This window comes from Microcebus murinus, chromosome 4, assembly GCF_040939455.1.
Source record: "Microcebus murinus isolate Inina chromosome 4, M.murinus_Inina_mat1.0, whole genome shotgun sequence".
Taxonomy (NCBI): Eukaryota; Metazoa; Chordata; class Mammalia; order Primates; family Cheirogaleidae; genus Microcebus; species Microcebus murinus.
Genome location: NC_134107.1, coordinates 110,856,430 through 110,873,102, shown reverse-complemented (window position 1 = coordinate 110,873,102; position 16,673 = coordinate 110,856,430). Strand labels below are relative to the sequence as shown.

General features: G+C 42.6%; 1 protein-coding gene and 1 long non-coding RNA gene across 3 annotated transcripts in view; both read right to left on the bottom strand.

Annotated features, from left to right (window-relative positions):
• Nucleotides 1-3,813, bottom strand: part of ETS1 (ETS proto-oncogene 1, transcription factor) — a 116,962-nt gene extending 113,149 nt beyond the window's left edge. Inside the window, exon 1 of one of the 2 annotated variants that reach the window (XM_012772294.3) lies at nt 3,716-3,813. The gene's annotated coding sequence lies outside the window, so the exon portion shown is untranslated. The remainder of the gene's footprint in view (nt 1-3,715) is intronic. The other variant, XM_012772296.3, reaches the window with a different exon arrangement.
• Nucleotides 3,814-13,170: 9,357 nt separating this feature from the next.
• On the bottom strand, nt 13,171-14,419 carry LOC142870511 (uncharacterized). Its single transcript, XR_012918865.1, has 3 exons — nt 13,922-14,419; nt 13,352-13,438; nt 13,171-13,275 (listed from the first exon to the last, which is right to left on the bottom strand). It is a non-coding gene; the product is annotated as an uncharacterized LOC142870511 (long non-coding RNA).
• Between the last annotated feature and the right edge of the window lie 2,254 nt (nt 14,420-16,673).

Here is a 16,673-nt window from a genome sequence, read left to right as displayed (position 1 = left end):
CACATAGAAGATGAACATCCATCAAGCCCTCTTGCCTGTCCTAGGAACACACGGTTGTAGTTATTTTATTTAACGTCTTACAGCAAGAAACTGGCAATGGCTCTCCCTCCCATTGACAGGAGCCACTGGATCAAAGATCACAGGAGGTACCAAAAACTGATTTAGAAGAGTGATTTGCATTATATTTTTCACGATTATAAAACACTCGAATCTTCTGGAAATTCTTTGTACTATGTTTTACAACATTTTGTGCATCTGGAATTATTCCAAAGTGAAAAGTTTTAAACATTTCTAAAAAGACTAAAGTTCTGGTGTTTTCTACTTTTTCACATCTCTTGAGTCTGTATTTTTTTCTTTCTCCCCACTGAGAATATGTTCCTGACATTTGCACTAAATGTCTGCTTTACTCTCATCCCAGTAAGTACAGTGTAGCCTGTCACCTCGGAGTTCTTGAGGCAGCACAAGCACTTGGTCACAGAACTATCGAATCTACCCTCTTCTTTGAGAAAAATGCTGAGTTGGAAACATCCCTCCCGCGCTGTTCTAGATACCATTTTTTCCCACCTGGACACCCAGAGCATTCATAAACTAGATCAGGTTGCTCAACAATTACACTGTCCTTTATTTTTAACCTCTTTTCAGGTAAAACGTCACTTTCTAAAATAAATTATGTGAGTTTAGAAAATGGAATGTACACATTGCTTCTTCTGTGTCTGTCACAGCTCCCCACACGAGGCTGGACACAGAGTAGAAACAAAAATGATGTGTCACAAGAGGAATGGGTTCGCTCGCCCAGCCAACTAGGCCCTGGAGCCTTTCTTCAGAGTCAGTATCTTTCTAACAGTAAATAATTAATCCACAGATTCCCCTTTGTAAAATAGGCCTAGTCCTCAGTATTCTCCCAAATAAACAAATCATCAGTCTAAGCAAAAAATATCCAGCCTAAATTTCTGTTAGTGTCTCAAGAGTTACTTAGGTTTCTACGACATGCAATTCCAACCACAAGCTCTGGGCTCACATTCTTTTGGCTCAATCGGGGTTCCACCATGAACTAAGTAGAGCATTTTCTCACCTCACAGTCCCCATCTGCTAAATGGGGATAATGAGAGTGCGGCCTCAAAGATTCACTGTAAATTAAATGAATCAGTCCCTCCAAAGCACCTAGCAAGGGTGCTGGAACATATCACGTGCTCAATAAACATTAGGGATAATTATCCTTCCTCAGGTAAAGTGGAGAAAATCAGATATGGTTTCCAGAGGATCATCTAGATTAAAAGGTTGAGTCCTGTAAAGCCACATTTTCAGTACAGCAGAGAGAAAAGAAAAGGAGGAAACAAAAAGTGAGTTATGTCTTCATATCTAGGTTTCCCCAGGATTGAGGAAACTCACAAGATTTGCCTCAAATGCCACTAAATTGCTGCATACCATATTAATTTTGCTCAAATGCTAAACACTTTATAATTTCTATAAAGAAAGAAAAAAAGGAAAAGAACAGAAAGAAAAAGGAAAGGAGGAGAGAGATGGAGAGAGGAAAGGAAGGAAGGGAGGGAGGGAGGGAGGGAGGGAGTCCCAACTTCCGTAACCATTCATTTCTGATGTTTGGTGTGCATAATTTTGAATGGCTAATTAGAAAAGGATAGTTGCTGTGGAAAGCAAATCTGTGCATCAACAAATAAAATCATGAGGTACAGCAGAACCTGAGTTTTCAGTAGGAAACTCGGCAGTGCATGGAAGCCCGTGTGCAATCCAGGAGAGAAGCACAAGTGTCCGCTACTTGCCTGCATCGCGTGCATAGTGTTTGTTTCCCTTCTGTCTCGCCACCCCGCGCCACGCAAAGTTGTTGCAATATTACTTCAGACTGTCCTTAATCCTGTTGGCACTTTGATTTCTCAAATCTCTGAGCTGTTTATTTCCATTCTCTCATCTCTGTGAACTAGGTGGGACACAAATGTTTATTCACCTTTTAGAGCTGATGAAAATAAGGCACAGTCGTGTTCAATAACTTCTCAGTTCCAGAGCTAATCACTAACAGAATTCCAGTGCAAATCCATTTCCCCAACTCCAAATCCAATGCTGGTTCCAGTTCTGGCCCTACTCGCCTTTGAACTCCACTATCATCTGGGCCCCCAGCTCCACACTCGGGCTGCTTCTCCAAGGTCACAGACTGCCAGGTGCTGAGCCATGACACCCCTTTGCCACCCTCCCCCAGGCTCTGCTCCTGGACCTCCTTTCACCTCTAGCAACTAGCGCCTCCGTGCAAGGAGCCTGCAGGACAAAGTGCCCCTCCGTCCTCAGACTCTGGGCTTCCCACACCCGCAGCAGCGGGACCAGGACGGAAGGGGCTGCCTGCACTGTTTGTTATTTCACTGCTGAGCTGGCAAGGATGGGGGCTGTTGGTTTACAATTAGAAGCAGCATGCTTCTTCAAATATTAATATTAATAACTACACTATTGAACACATGAAAAGACCTTTTCATCTTCAAAGCACTTTGCAGACATTAACTCATTAGCTCTCCCTTCCCTTCATTCAGGAACAACAGGTGAGTAAGAATCTCCACAGTGAAAGTGGCCACCCAGCAGTCCCCCGTGTAACTCGGCCACCCAGCAGTCCCTGGTGTAACCCGTGCCCCTGAAGCAAAAGGAAGGAGGCCATGTAATTGAAAACCACAAATGGTGAAAGAGTTAAAGTGTCAGTGACCTTACAAATCCACAGAGCTGCCAGAGTTAGCGTTTTAGAATCAGTATTTCCTGTTGTTTAACAAATCTTTTTTTTTCAGTCACATGGCAGTGGTACGGAGTACAAATAAAAATGGCCTTGAGATTTAAAAAAGAAAAAACACCTATCCCAAAGGTACCAGGGAGATTGCAGTTGAATGCCTTGATGTCAGTAGCCCCGCATCTTTTTTAAGACTTTGCCAACAAAAAAATGCTACTATAAAAAGTGGTAACAGAGATGTTTTAACAGTAAATGAGAAGCCACACACAAAGGGGCCTTGCCGGATAAAGCGCTGAACAGAGAGGAATTGCCACCCTCCTGCTCCTCCACACAGCACCACGGAAGCCCAGCTCTGCAGCAGGGGCTAGAAGTGCCCCCCAGCTCTGAGGCGCCCCCTGCCCACATGCACCGTGTCTCCACTGCAGTCCCAAAGGACTTGCGGGTCCTTGGAGAAGCTGTGAGTTGGGGGTTAGACAGGGAAAAACACCTAACAGGCTAGTTTGGCTTGCAAGATTCAAACCTGTGGCAATCTCCTCTCTAGAAAAGCAATTCATTTAGCTGCTAGGCAAAAAAAAGAAAAAATAAAGTAAAAAGTAAAACAATAGGCTCCCTAGGAGTGAAAGAGGGGAAAAAAAAAGAAATGTCTATGTTTAACTACATCTTTATTTCTTTGGAAGTGCTCCAATCTGGGAATAAAAGTTAGAGTTTCTGACAAGTAATCTGCGAGTATCTAAAACGTGCATGATTTTGCTTTTATGAAGCAGGGAAAAGAATGAAACAGAATCTTGATTTCAGGCTCTTCTGACAAAGTTAGGAAGTATTTTTGAAAATTGTTATTAAACAATTGAATGGGAACACAGAAAAATGTGAAAAGAAAAGAGAAAATTTGCTCACTTGTATTCTGAATGCTTCCACCAATTGACCCTTGAATTCCACAGAATGAAAATAAAAAGGAAAAGGAAAACAGACTGAAAGTTTTAGACGGAAACTCACACACACCTCACTTACTACTTTGCGGAGAGAGAGGGTGAAGCACAGGTCCTGAGTGAGCTTCCCGCAAGGTCTGTGGTCTCTTTCCAACTACCTGCAGGAACCCTCTGCTCAAGGCTTAAGAGGATGCAAGACCATAATGTTCCTAATAGAGCTGCCTCCTTAAATTGGGGGGTGTGGTCAAGCCAGGGAGAGCTGGAAAACAGGCAGTCTCCCGCCAGCCGGGGGCACCAGGGCAGCAGCCCCTGGCGGGCACCGCGGTCTAGGTGGGAAGCAGGCAGTGTTACTGGTTGTGGTGACACCTGCCAAATGACACCTCATTTTCTATCCTTCCAATTATGCTCCAGCCAAATATAACAGCCATGGGGACTGATAGGGAGGGGGTGAGCAAAGGGAACCCACTCAGTGGGGTAATGCTTTGTCTCATCCTTCCCTGATGCCTAGATTTACTCTCTGCCAGTACGGAGCACGTAAATATTCATGCTCCTAGTGCCTCCACTTTCCCGTGAAGCTCCCGTTAACCGAGGCAAGGCAGAAGGCTTGCTTTGGAAACAGGTCAGAAGACATCAGCAAGCAGGGCTCTTCCAGCCCACCACCTGCCTGGCTTCTTGTCGGTCTCTGGTAACCTGTTGTGAAATGAGATATTTCCTAAGAAAATAAAATAATTATATGGATCAAATAAGAAGTTGGGATTTCTGAAAAATAAAGCTAAAATGCCATCCTCATACAAGCCTGGCTTTAGGTGATCTCTAAAATAAGATCAGCTTTAGCGGCCCCAATGCATGGTCCATGGTGCAAGAATAAAAGGGCAGAAACATTCATGCGTTTCCCATTTAAAGAAAATGTGAGCAATATGGAAATCTTAACATCTGCGCTAAGTGAAAACATACATCTTTTATACACATATTCAGGACCATGGTAAGAATGTGACAGTGTAATCTCATTTTGGTGAGTAGAGTTCTTCCAGTAAGGAGACTTATGTTTTTGAAAAGTTAGTATTTGGCTGCTTAATCTAAGATTTTTATCACCAAAGATTCCATTTTCTTCAAGTAGTAGATGGAAGTTAAAATTTGTCATGGTTGGCTCCCTTCCCTTTTTAATGAAGACATAGACTTTGAAAGTTCATGAAAATCTACTAACTGTCATTTAGAGCAACATCATGAGCCTTCACTCTATAAAGCTAGGAATGTAATTAAGATGATGTCATAATTAAAACAAGAATTTATTGCTCATCTTTTGCCTCTGCACATTTAACATGGAAGAAAGGAAGAGAGAGTGCTATTTGTTCAGTTGAGTTTGATAAATATTTATGCTAGGCACTGTGCTGGGCACTAGGAATATAGCAAATTCACATGACAGTGAGATGACACCACATAAATCAACCATCTCCAAAAAGTGCAATATATGCTATGACAGATGTCTATGAAGAGCCCTAAGGAAGCTCCAGCCAGTCCCTACAGCCGGTCACTTCCAGCATGTTGCCCCATTTAAATAGCCCATGGTCAATTATGCCAATCACAACTAATTACAATTGCATTCACTATATTTGAAAGATAACTGAAAAAAATCAATGTTAAAAAGACTTGGGTTCTTGCCCTATAAGTGTACAGTGTGATTTTTTAGCAGTTCTGGAGTCTGGAACTATCTACATAGAGTTCATATGGACCCTACAGGCCCTTAACTCCATCCTCTCTCACTGCCTCTCATGGTGTGGAAGAGCATAACCCAGAGATCTGATGGTGCAAAATAAGCCACCACCGCTGTGAATTGCCTAGAGAATGCTCAGCAGAGCAGTAAGTTTTGTTTTAAACAGTACTTTCAAAAATAGATCATTAGGTGGGCATCCGCATGCCAGAGAATAAAGGTGAACCTTAACTTTTACCATATATAAAAATTAACTGAAAATAGATCAAAGATCTGAACATAAGAGCTAAAACTATAAAACTCTTAGAAGAAAACAGAGGGAAATTTCATGACATTGGATTTAGCAATGATTTCATTGTATATGACGCCAAAAGCATAGGCAAAAAAGGAAAAATAGACTATTGCAAAGTCAAATAGCAAAGAAAAAAATAGATATCAAAATTTAAAACTAGATATCATAATTTAAAAATTTTGTACATTAAAGGGCACTATCAAAAAAGTAAAAAGGAAATTCACAGAATGACAGAAAATATTTGTGAATAATATATCTAAAAAGGGATTACTATTCAGAATATATAAAGAACTTCATAACTCAGTGGCAACAACAACAAATAACCTGATTAAAAAATGGGGAAAAGACTTCAGTAGACTTTTCTCCGAAGACACAGAAATGGCCAATAATAGCATGAAAAGATGGTCAACATCACAAATGATCTGGGAAAAGCAAATTAAAACCACAGTGAGATAGCATTTCACACATATTAAGATTCCTATTATCCAAGAAACAGAAATTAACAGTAAAGATGTGGAGAAATTGGAACCCTTTTGTACTGTTGTTGAGAATGCAAAATGGTGCAGCCACGGTAGAAATCAGAATGGCAGTTCCTTAAGACAATTAAACAAGAATCACCATATGATCTAGCAATTCCCCTTCTACATAAACAGCCAAAAGAATTGTAAGCAAGAACTCAAACAGATATTTATATACCAATGTTCACAGCAGCATTATTCCTAATAGCCAAAAGGCAGAAACCACACCAGTGTCTATCCACAGAAGCATGAATAAGCAAAATGTGGCTTATACGTACAATGGATATTATTCAGCCTTAAAAAAGGAATGGAATTCTGATACATGCCACAGCGTGGATGAAACTTGAGTGCATTATGATAAACGAAATGAGCCAGACACAGAGGGCAAATACTGTGCAACTCTACTCATACGATGTCCTGAGAACAGTGAAATTTATAGAGACAGAACGTAGGAGAGAAGTTAGCAGGGCTTGGGGCTGGGCTGGGGAGAATTGCGCTGCTATGGATGACAAGAAAGTTTTACAGATGGCTGAGATGGTTAGTCTGGTGTGTGTTTCACCATGATGAAAAGATGCACTGTCTCAAAGGCAAACAGTGTGAAGCATTAGGGTTGAGTAGGCCTCCCATAGAGGGTTGCTTCCTGATCCACATGGAGGGGACGGGGCAGGCAAAAGCAAACGGGGCTCCAGGAGAGGAGGTCTGCGCTCCCTCATGGGAAGGCGCAGCGTCTGCTCCACCTCCCCGCAGGGGCTCCCTGAGCCTCAGTCCTGCCGTCTGTCAAAGGGGGTGATAACACCAGGCCACTTCGCAGGGGTGTTGAGATGGCTGTGCAGTTGGATGAGTGTGTGAGCATACGAGGCAGGGCTGGGCTTTCCTTCCCATGTCCTGTGATACTAAATTCTCTGAGGAAGGGCCTAGTTGAGATGACCATATGACCATTATGATTCTCAAGAGAAAAACAAAGTCCCCATCTAAGGACATGTGCACCTTTTGGTCCCAAAGGAAAACAGTTATTTGCTTCTCCGAAACACTGTCTCCGTGCACAGCCTAACAACAGTCGGCTCAGTATGGTTTAGACACAGTTGACAGAGATTCTGAATGAGTTTCTAGAATAATTACCACCAAGTTATTTACTGTTCTTACTATGAAAACACCTTCTTCCTCTTCTCAGCATAACAAGCTAAACTGCGAGTTAGTATCTCCTAGGAGTACAAATGGAAGTAAATTCCAGAATCTGCACTTCCCAGGGGGTCTTCAACACTTCTACCACCAACCTTCCCTCACTCCCACCCCAAGCCCCCAAAATGCAGGAGCCCTCTTCACAGCAACTTATAATGATTCTTTAAACCACTCTGTGAACACAAAAGAGTTAAGTTTGAAATAAAGAGGGGCACTAACTTTAAGGAAAATCGAAGCAAAACATCAGACATGTATTACATTTTACATATTACTTCTTCTTTCCTTCCATTTCATTTAGAAAAAACTTTTGAAACTTCAGAAGACTCCATACACGCAGGGAAGAAATATCTAAACAAACTATCAAGACTTAGTGGGGTAAAATGCAGGCACTGTGCCAAGCTCCGTTGTCACCTAATATCGGAGAGACCCAGAAGATAAGATGAAAGGAAAGCAAAGAGCAGAGAACTTTGTCTATTCACGCTCCAGCTCTGGAACTTCTTATCCTGCTCTTTGTAATGAATGTCTCTGTTTTCCATGATCAAAAGCCAAGTCTTTGTCTTGAGCCACAGATGGGACTGCAGTGGCACACATACATGTGCACACATCTGGTACACAGGTGCCTGTCCTTCGGCGTGTGTCAGAGCGCCTATGGAAAAGCTGATTTCTTGGCATAGTCCTCCTGCACCCCATAATGTGTTGCTCCACTATTCCCTGCACCAGCGCTCTGTTTTTCTCTCCTCTCTATGATATAAAATGGGCTAGGTATAGGCCCCCAACTGGGTTCCCGCAGAGTAGCTTGGATAAGGCTTGAGGAAGGTGCTCCAGTGGGCCTGCTGAACATCCTCCGATCCCACAAGCTTGGAGTTCCAACAGGATGGGCAACTGTGGGATATATTAAAGCCCACCAAAAACCCCTCTCTTCCCATCTCCTTCTTGGACTTCTATTCCTTTCTCTGCACTTTTTGTCACTCTGTCCCCTGGTCCCGTTTCCCTCAAAATATCTTTCACTTTTTCTCTCTGTCAGTCTGACTCCTACAACGTTATTTTTCAGCCTCAATGTGATGACAAGGTGAGCACATGCTTGCAGCACACGGAGCCATTCGGCCGCCCCCTCCCCACTCTCATACCAAAAAGCCAACTGCTGCCCGGGGGCGGATACACGACCCTCAGAGAGTCTCTAGTTTTTATCTCAATACCAGACCTTTCTCCTGGGCTTGTGCTGGACGTACTGCTCCACGACGTGCTACGTGCGTCCGGCAGTGCGTTCATTGGTGCGGCCCTTCCGTGCTGGCCCCTTCGGAGCCTCCTCATGCAGCTCGGCAAGCCCCAGCCGCCCTCCTGCCTCCGCGTGAGTTCCAGCCCCAGTCCTCCCTCCTCTGTCCTCTCTTCCTGCGCTTCTCCACGCAGCCATCTCTTGCCCCTATGTTGTCAATGTGCTATTTAATTCTCACATCTCTTCTCCTTCCCGCTCTTTCCTGCCTTCTCTCCCACCAGAGTGGATCTGGGAGGGCAGGGAGGGTCTGTGCTTCTGACATTTCCTCATCACCAATAGCCGCATAAAGTGCCTCCCAGCACACTCCCCTGAGAATAATGCAGACTGGATGAATATGAAAAGCTGTGGCCTGACAGCTGAAAATATATTATGTGCACCAGAATGCCATTTTTGCAGTCTAAAAGCATAAATCGTCTAAGTATTTATGGTCAATTCTAGTGGTGTGGGAGATTTTTTTGTTTTATTCTTGTTATGTGTTTGTGTTTTCTGACTTTCATACAATGTTGTATTCCATTTGTAATAAGAATAAAAAAGAAAATTTTATTTTTAAATGTGTGACTTTATTGGCCTGACTAAAACGACAATATAGCACGTGTCATAGCACAGACTCTGAGGTCAAAACTTCCCACTGCAAATCCCAGCTTTGCCTCTTTCTGTGTTACCATGGGCATCTTACTGAAGGTTTCTGACCTTCGGTTTCCTCCTATGTAAAATGAAAGTAGTGATACTATATACTGCAGGGATCACTGTGAGGATTAAAGAGGTAGTGCGTGGTAAATATTTAATTCAGTACTTGTAACAGAGTTCAGGCTCAATAACTACTGACTGTTATGACCAGTGGCAGGGCTAGGGCCAGAGCCAAGTTCCCGGTTCCCCATCCAGGGCCATTGTCCCCACTCTCCATGCATTGCCACAGGGGCTGACTGTCCCTCCTGGCTGGGACTGGCTTGCTAATCAGGGGAGAAGAGACTGCTGCAGAGCCAGCAGTGTAATTGGGGCGCGCTTGCTGCGGAAGGGGCCTGCTGAGCCTGTGGAAGGACGGCTGCAGCTGTGTCTTCCTGGCTCACACAAGTAGCGTTGACTGCGTTAATTTTTCCTTTTGAAACACTCCACTGATTACAGACTGAGCCCAGTCTTAAGAGTCGGGCCCTCCTCTGCGAGACAACCACAGCAGGGCCAGCCTCCTGAGTTTCCCCACGCATGTTTCCAGTCCCAGTTTTAGAAGGCAGCCCACTTTCGCTGGAGGGACACTGAGACCATTAAGACACTTCCTGATCTATATGGGATGAAATGACCCTAATCTTCCTGCCTGTGCCGGAGGCCACAAGGGCATCGGGGAACAGTCTGAGATCTGCTTTCTCTAGGGCGCTCGGGAAGCCAGTCTCAGCCCCAGCTGCACACTCCGCCTGCGCCCTGGGCTCGGCCTCGCCTGCCCTGTGCCGGGACCCTCGGACCGGCAGCCTCTCCTCAGACCAGGTATTTCCCAGGCAGGACCATCAGGACCGAGAATTCCAGAAGCCATGAGCTTGTGAGCTGGGAAGAATCTCTGGGGATTCTGCAACCTCATCACCTTTCAGATAAGTAAACAGAAGCAGAGAGATTAATCTCTTGAATAAGGGGAAGCTGACCAAGTAATGCGCCCCCTCTCCTCAAAGCTAAACGGCTGGGTTATTTGTAGGATGCACCACCCACTGTGTGTTGAGCGCCTTCTGTGAGTCTACAGTCTATGTTTGGAGCTAGGGTAATCGTCCTAAAGTAGCAAAACTCAGATTAATTGAGCTGTTGATAGAATAATCCTCCCATTTCACACTAAATGGCTCGGGCTTCCGTGGAAAGCTCAGGCCCCAGCAGACGAGGGCGAGGAAGGGGCAATGCAACGTACCGCAGAGCATCCTCGTGAGTTTTGCTGTCTCTAAACGAGCCCAGGGCCAGACATCCAGTAACCACAGGCACCCATGAGTGTGTGGAGAGATTGATAGAGAGCCACATTCGTCGGTTGTTAATGCGCTCGTTATATTGGCCTGGTGCTGACTAATGATTGGAAATAGACTGGTTTATTTTTGAGCCTTTTTGGAGCAGCATTTCAACCAAATGCCGGGTTTGTTACTGACATCTTTATCCTGGACCCTTCTCTCCTTCCTCAACATAGCCAAGACCATCTGTGTACTCAGGGGCTCAGGGAGACAAACTAAGAAAATCCAGATGTCTCAGACATTTATATGTATGGTTTTGACATGAATTCTACCTCTACAAGGAGGCTTTCACTGACCACCCCATCTCCCTTCTCTCACCAGATTCTCCTTTCCGTTACATGTTTCAGCAGTGTACTATTTTCCCTTTCGTAGCAAGAATCACATTGTAATTATTTGTGCATTGTCCATCTTCTTTGTTTATTACAAAATCATGAGGACAAGGAATGGGTCAGCCTTATTTGCCATCATGTCTGCAACACTTATCACTGTGGCTAAAAGCTAAAGTAAAGGCTAAATACACATTTGATTTAAATGAATGAATGGATGAATGACTGGATAAGTGGAGGGGTGGGTGGGTGGATGGATGGATGAGTATATGGATTGATGGATGAATGAAGAGATTGGTGAACGGGCGTTTGAATGTTGGATATATATGATCTAACTTACCTAATAAGTTCTTAACTCTTGGTTCTTTGATCTTTCATCCTTTTCCTATTGTTCCTGCTGAGGTTACACAATGTAACACCAAATTCTAGCACCCTACTCTGTCCCTATAGTACACATCTCACCACTGCTTTCGCATGAACTTTCCCCCAGTCAACACAAAAATAAACCTGTTGGGAGAATAATTTATCTTTTACTTAGCACAAATCGAAGTGAAGAGCTGACAATTAACCAGAAAATTTGGGCTGTATAAACAGACAGAATGAGTCACCACTTCACACCAGATTTCTTTTTGTCTGTAATCTGGTAATTCAGTCTACATCTGGTGTGTTTTTCCTTGACTATTTGAGTCATTGCCTCAATACATCCCTCACTTTTTCCTTAAGAAAGAGTGAAATAGTACAAATTGGCTTGTGGATTTTGGGCTGAATCTATACTTTGGGGTTTTATTTCCCTCCTAGTTTCTTTTCCAAAATTTCAGGTCTGAAAAACACCTGCAATATGTCACTCATTCTTATCAATGGCTATTGGCTACAGGAGATTGTTCACATTGTGCAGATGTATAGAAATGAGATTCCAGTCCTGACTTGAGACAAGCATAGAGTACGGAAAGAAACCTTTTGTTTGTACAATTCAGTATTTTAACTCCCTAATAAGCATACCAATCTGTTACTTGGCAGCACCATTTTTTTTTTTTTAAAGAAGCCAGCTAAGGAATCACATAAACTTGAACTCAACCCTGACACCAACCAGACAGCATCTGGAATAGCTGAAGATGCTGACCTTATTCCCAGGGAGAGGCTTGTGACCAGGAGGAATCTGGCTCATTAGCTAATGAAATTGAACTCCTATTTAAGGCTGTTTCTTGCAACTTGCATTAGAGCTCATTCCTGGCCAAGGCACAACATGATATAGTCCTGTACTTTTTATCTTATTTTGGTGGCATTCAAGAATGAGTTTTTAGAAATTCTAGATGTTTGAATAATAGATACTCCTAAAGGATAAAAGAAACAAAAAAGAATAAAAGTGAAGTATCATCACCCACTGCTTAGAGTAGACCTAAGTCTTCTGATGGGTTAGAGGCACAGAGGACAGGTGCTCATCTGGATTGTGGAGAAGGTTGGTCCTAAAGGTGCTCAAAATTCAGGAAAGCTTAGGGTGAAGAATTTATATTGAAATTATGCTCTTCTTAAGATCACTTTCCAAGACTGAAATTCAAGGACTTTGATCTTGAATCCAAAAGCAACTCTGTCTTCTAACTCTTTTTCCAAATAATTATTCTTCTTTTTTTAATCTTAAACTACTACATGTTGTTTAAAATTTGAGAAATATAGAAAAAGTCAAAACAAGAAGATTTAATTCATCTATAATTTCTTCACCCAGAGATAGCTGATGATGACATTTCAATGGATATTTCTTTCTAGTCTTTTCTATGCAGATAGGTATTTTCCAAGTTGTACAAAATAAAATAGATCATATCACACGTGACATTTTAACCTTCTTTTTTCTTAGTTACAAATCTTTGCCTACTTTTAATGCCATTAAATGGTTGCCTCCTACAGTATATTTTTAAATATCTGCTTGGTGTTTTCACATGTACTCCTGAAAGTCAGAAATTTAGCTTAGGACAGAGCCTACATTTCATACTGATTTTTCTGATAATAAGAAGAATCATGAGAGCTACATTCAATTTCTAGTTCTTCTAACTAGTCGTACATTTTGGGTTGACCTTGAGGTTTCTGGGCACCGATTTTCTCACCTATGAAGTAAAAGATTACATAGTCAATTTCTAGAGAGTCCAGGAGGACTTCTGATAACATAAATCACATAATGCACAGTTTCGTAGCTGCCCCACTGTGCCTACTACTACGCTCATGGGGGATTTCCTATTCATCCTTTGATTTTTTTCCTTTAATGTTTCCATTTATTTTCCCTTGAAACAATGAAACGTGATGCCTTTTATCTGCTCATCAGAAGATAGGTGCTTGGCTTCTTACACTGCTTCTGCAAACCGGCAACAGCCCCTCCTGGAAGTGAGAGGGCTGTCTGAGCCCAGGGATAAGGCAGACGATGCCTTTCCATGGGCTCCTATACCGAGCTCACCTGAGATCTGAGCCCCTGGTGTAGAAAATTGACTTCTGGAGCTTCGAGTCGGTCTTTACCTTCTTGCAGGCTACAGCCAGAGAGACACTATGAGGAAATGTAAAAGGCACATTTATTTTCTTTGGACCAGAAGCAGAAAAAGTAGAAAAGTTAATCTTTCTTCTTTAAAAAGGACCAGTAAGGATTTTGTGTTCCACATCAAAGAGAGGTTAGGAAGAGACAATATTTTTCCACTATAGCCTCTGAAAATGGATAAAGGCCTCAAATTGCCCATAGTTTGGCATACAAAGGAATTCATTCCTAAGGTCTTATAAAGTGGTTCATAGAAAGATTTGTCGAGTACTCTAAAAAGTCCATATGCAATCCTGCAACAACTGAGCTCTTGAAAATTTTTCATGCCCATTGCCTGAAAGGAAGGATTTCCCCGAGTCCCAGTCTAACTAACCAAGCTATTCACGTTAGCTCAAGACTAACAAAGATCAGGAGATTAAATACAGGTTAAAATTTTATCTCTGCATATCTCTGGTGTCTGTCAACTTGGGTATCTCAAAAAGAGGCAAGATCTCTCACCAGAGAGTCTTCTGCAGCATATCCACAGAGAAGATATGAAGAAGCTTCTGATGTTTTACTTTTATCACGAATTCCATTGACCCCAGAGACTTGTGATTCTGGTGTGAAATAGGAGTGGAGTGAGGAAGGGCCAGTCACATTTCCTTATTGCAGGAGGTGCTGATACTCCCACTTATCAGCAAGGGAGACTCCAAAGAATGATGACATCAGACCACTGGGCATCTTCTGAGAGGTTTCCTTCTTGATTCTTGATTCCTTCTCTCCCATTCTTGTCAGTGTTACCAAACACAGCAGTAACATTCACCTAGGGAGGCGCCACTCCCTACTGTTGCCTGTGCTCCTCGCAGGTCTTTTCTCATTGAGATGTTGAAAAATGAAATGAGATAATAGAGAAAGAAATGCTTGGAAAGTGAAACAATTTGCATATGAAAGGGCTTTGAGATTTGTTTATGATAGCTCTGATGAATCCTGCCTTGTCTGGCTGCAGCATTCTGCGAGAGTATCTCATTGTTGGAACTGAAATTGCCTCATAATAGACAAGTGTCACAGAACTTGGATCAGTAGATAAACACTACAGGGAAGCATATTTCAGATCAAAATGATGAAGTGCTTTTGAACATTTAGAGTGCTTTTGAACATTTGGAGCCATTCAAAAAAAGAAATGAGTGCCTAAAAAAAGCACTGAATAAGTGGAAATAGAGCTGCAGGCCCGGCTAGCAGGGATGCTGTAGAGAAGTTTCCTGCACTGGATCACACAACAGCTACATTTCCATCCAGCTCTAAGAATTTGTGAACTTGCTACTAAGATGACCTGCACTGCTATTTTTCAATATGTAATGGGATTTTAACAGGAACAATATTCAAACATTTAGTAATGCCATATGATTACTTTTTTTCAAACTCAAGTAGATGTAAGAATAATCTGACCAAGGCTTATCCACCAGTGTTAGACATCAAACTCCTGATTCTTCATCCAGTCCTGGGTTCCTGACCTCATATACCTCCTCTAATCCAAGACTACATGTACTTGGTAAATAGTATTTTAAAAATCAGAGGAAAGCCATGTGCTAGTGACCATTTTCTGAGAGCCCTCTTCTGAGCCTGCTGCCTTATAGCCCTTCTTTTTTCAGATTCTCGGAGGAAAAATTAAGTTATGTCTGGGTTCTCAGACCTCCAGAAACTAGATTGAACTGAATAAAAACTCTCGATGGGAATTTTCTATTTGTTGTTGAGTGTTACATGTGGCTACTATCATCTAGAATGTCCTCTACTTTGTCCTGTAGCAAAATCACATGCAGTCTTCACCTCCTCTGTGTTCTGAATCTCCCCTGCCTGACTTCACCCTAACTCAGAACCAGCAGCAGCAGCTCTGTGGAGTCAGATATTCACGTTCCCAATTACCCTGTGTATGAATCTAATGAACAATCGCCACCATGCAGATTACTCACTTGTTTATATTCAGAATGAGAACTATGTCTTATTTATCTTTGCATTCTTAGCATCTTTCTTGGTGCCTGGTCCTTAGGAACTTGTCAGTATAGTTTTATTTGGTTGAAAATATACATAAGTTTTGCTTTATTTTAGAGCCTAGAAGTTTAGATCCAAATGAATTCTGTGACAGCCTCAAATGCAACAAGACATTATTAGTATCTTAAAATTGTAGATATAGTGAAGAATCTCCCAAATGCCATTTAGGGGCTACTATGGAAAAGGGTCAGGGAGCAAGGACGCTTCTATCCCAAGGTCTTTGCCTTGCTCTTCCTGGAGCAGTGCCACAGAGTTCTCGCCTTCACCTCATACATGCTACGTGAAGATGTTAGCTTATCAATGAGGCTTTGCCTGACTACCATATGTAAAATAAAACCATCAGCCAGGCGCAGTGACTCATGTCTATAATCCCAACGCTTTGTGAGGCCAAGGTGGGAGGATCGCTTGAGGCCAGGAATTCGAGGTTGCAGTGAGCTACGATCGCACCAGCCTGGACAACAAAGCAAGGCCCTGTCTCTAAATACAAACACACAAAGGAACAAAAACACAAAGACACCATCCATCCCATCCTCAGCATGCCTTATCCACCTTACTCTGCTTTATTTATTTTTCTCCATGGCACTTCCCATCATCTGGCATACTATGTATCCACTTGTTCATTTGCTTATTGTGGTCTTCCCTTTCAATAAGAGGAAAGAGACTCTGTAGGTTTCACTCACTGGTGCACTCCACACCCAGAGGAGCGCCTGGCAAGGGGTGAGTGCTCAATGAACATTTACTAAACAAGTGAATATTGAATGAGTGAATTGTTGAAAGTAAATATATATATATATATATATATATATATATATTATTACCCAATAAAAATTCAATAACTTGACTGAAAAAAAGTCAAAGAAGGCCGGGTGCGGTGGCTCACGCCTGTAATCCTAGCACTCTGGAAGGCCGAAGTAGACGGATTGCTCAAGGTCAGGAGTTCAAAACCAGCCTGAGCAAGAGCAAGACTCTGTCTCTACTATAAATAGAAAGAATTTAATTGGCCAACTAATATATAGAGAAAAAATTAGCTGGGCATGGTGGCGCGTGCCTGCAGTCCCAGCTACTCGGGAGGCTGAGGCAGGAGGATCTCTTGAGCCCAGGAGTTTGAGGTGGCTGTGAGGTAGAGGCTGACGCCATGGCACTCACTCTAGCCTGGGCAACAAAGCAAGACTCTGTCTCAAAAAAAAAAAAAAAAGAAAGTCAAAGAAATCTCTTGGAACAAAGA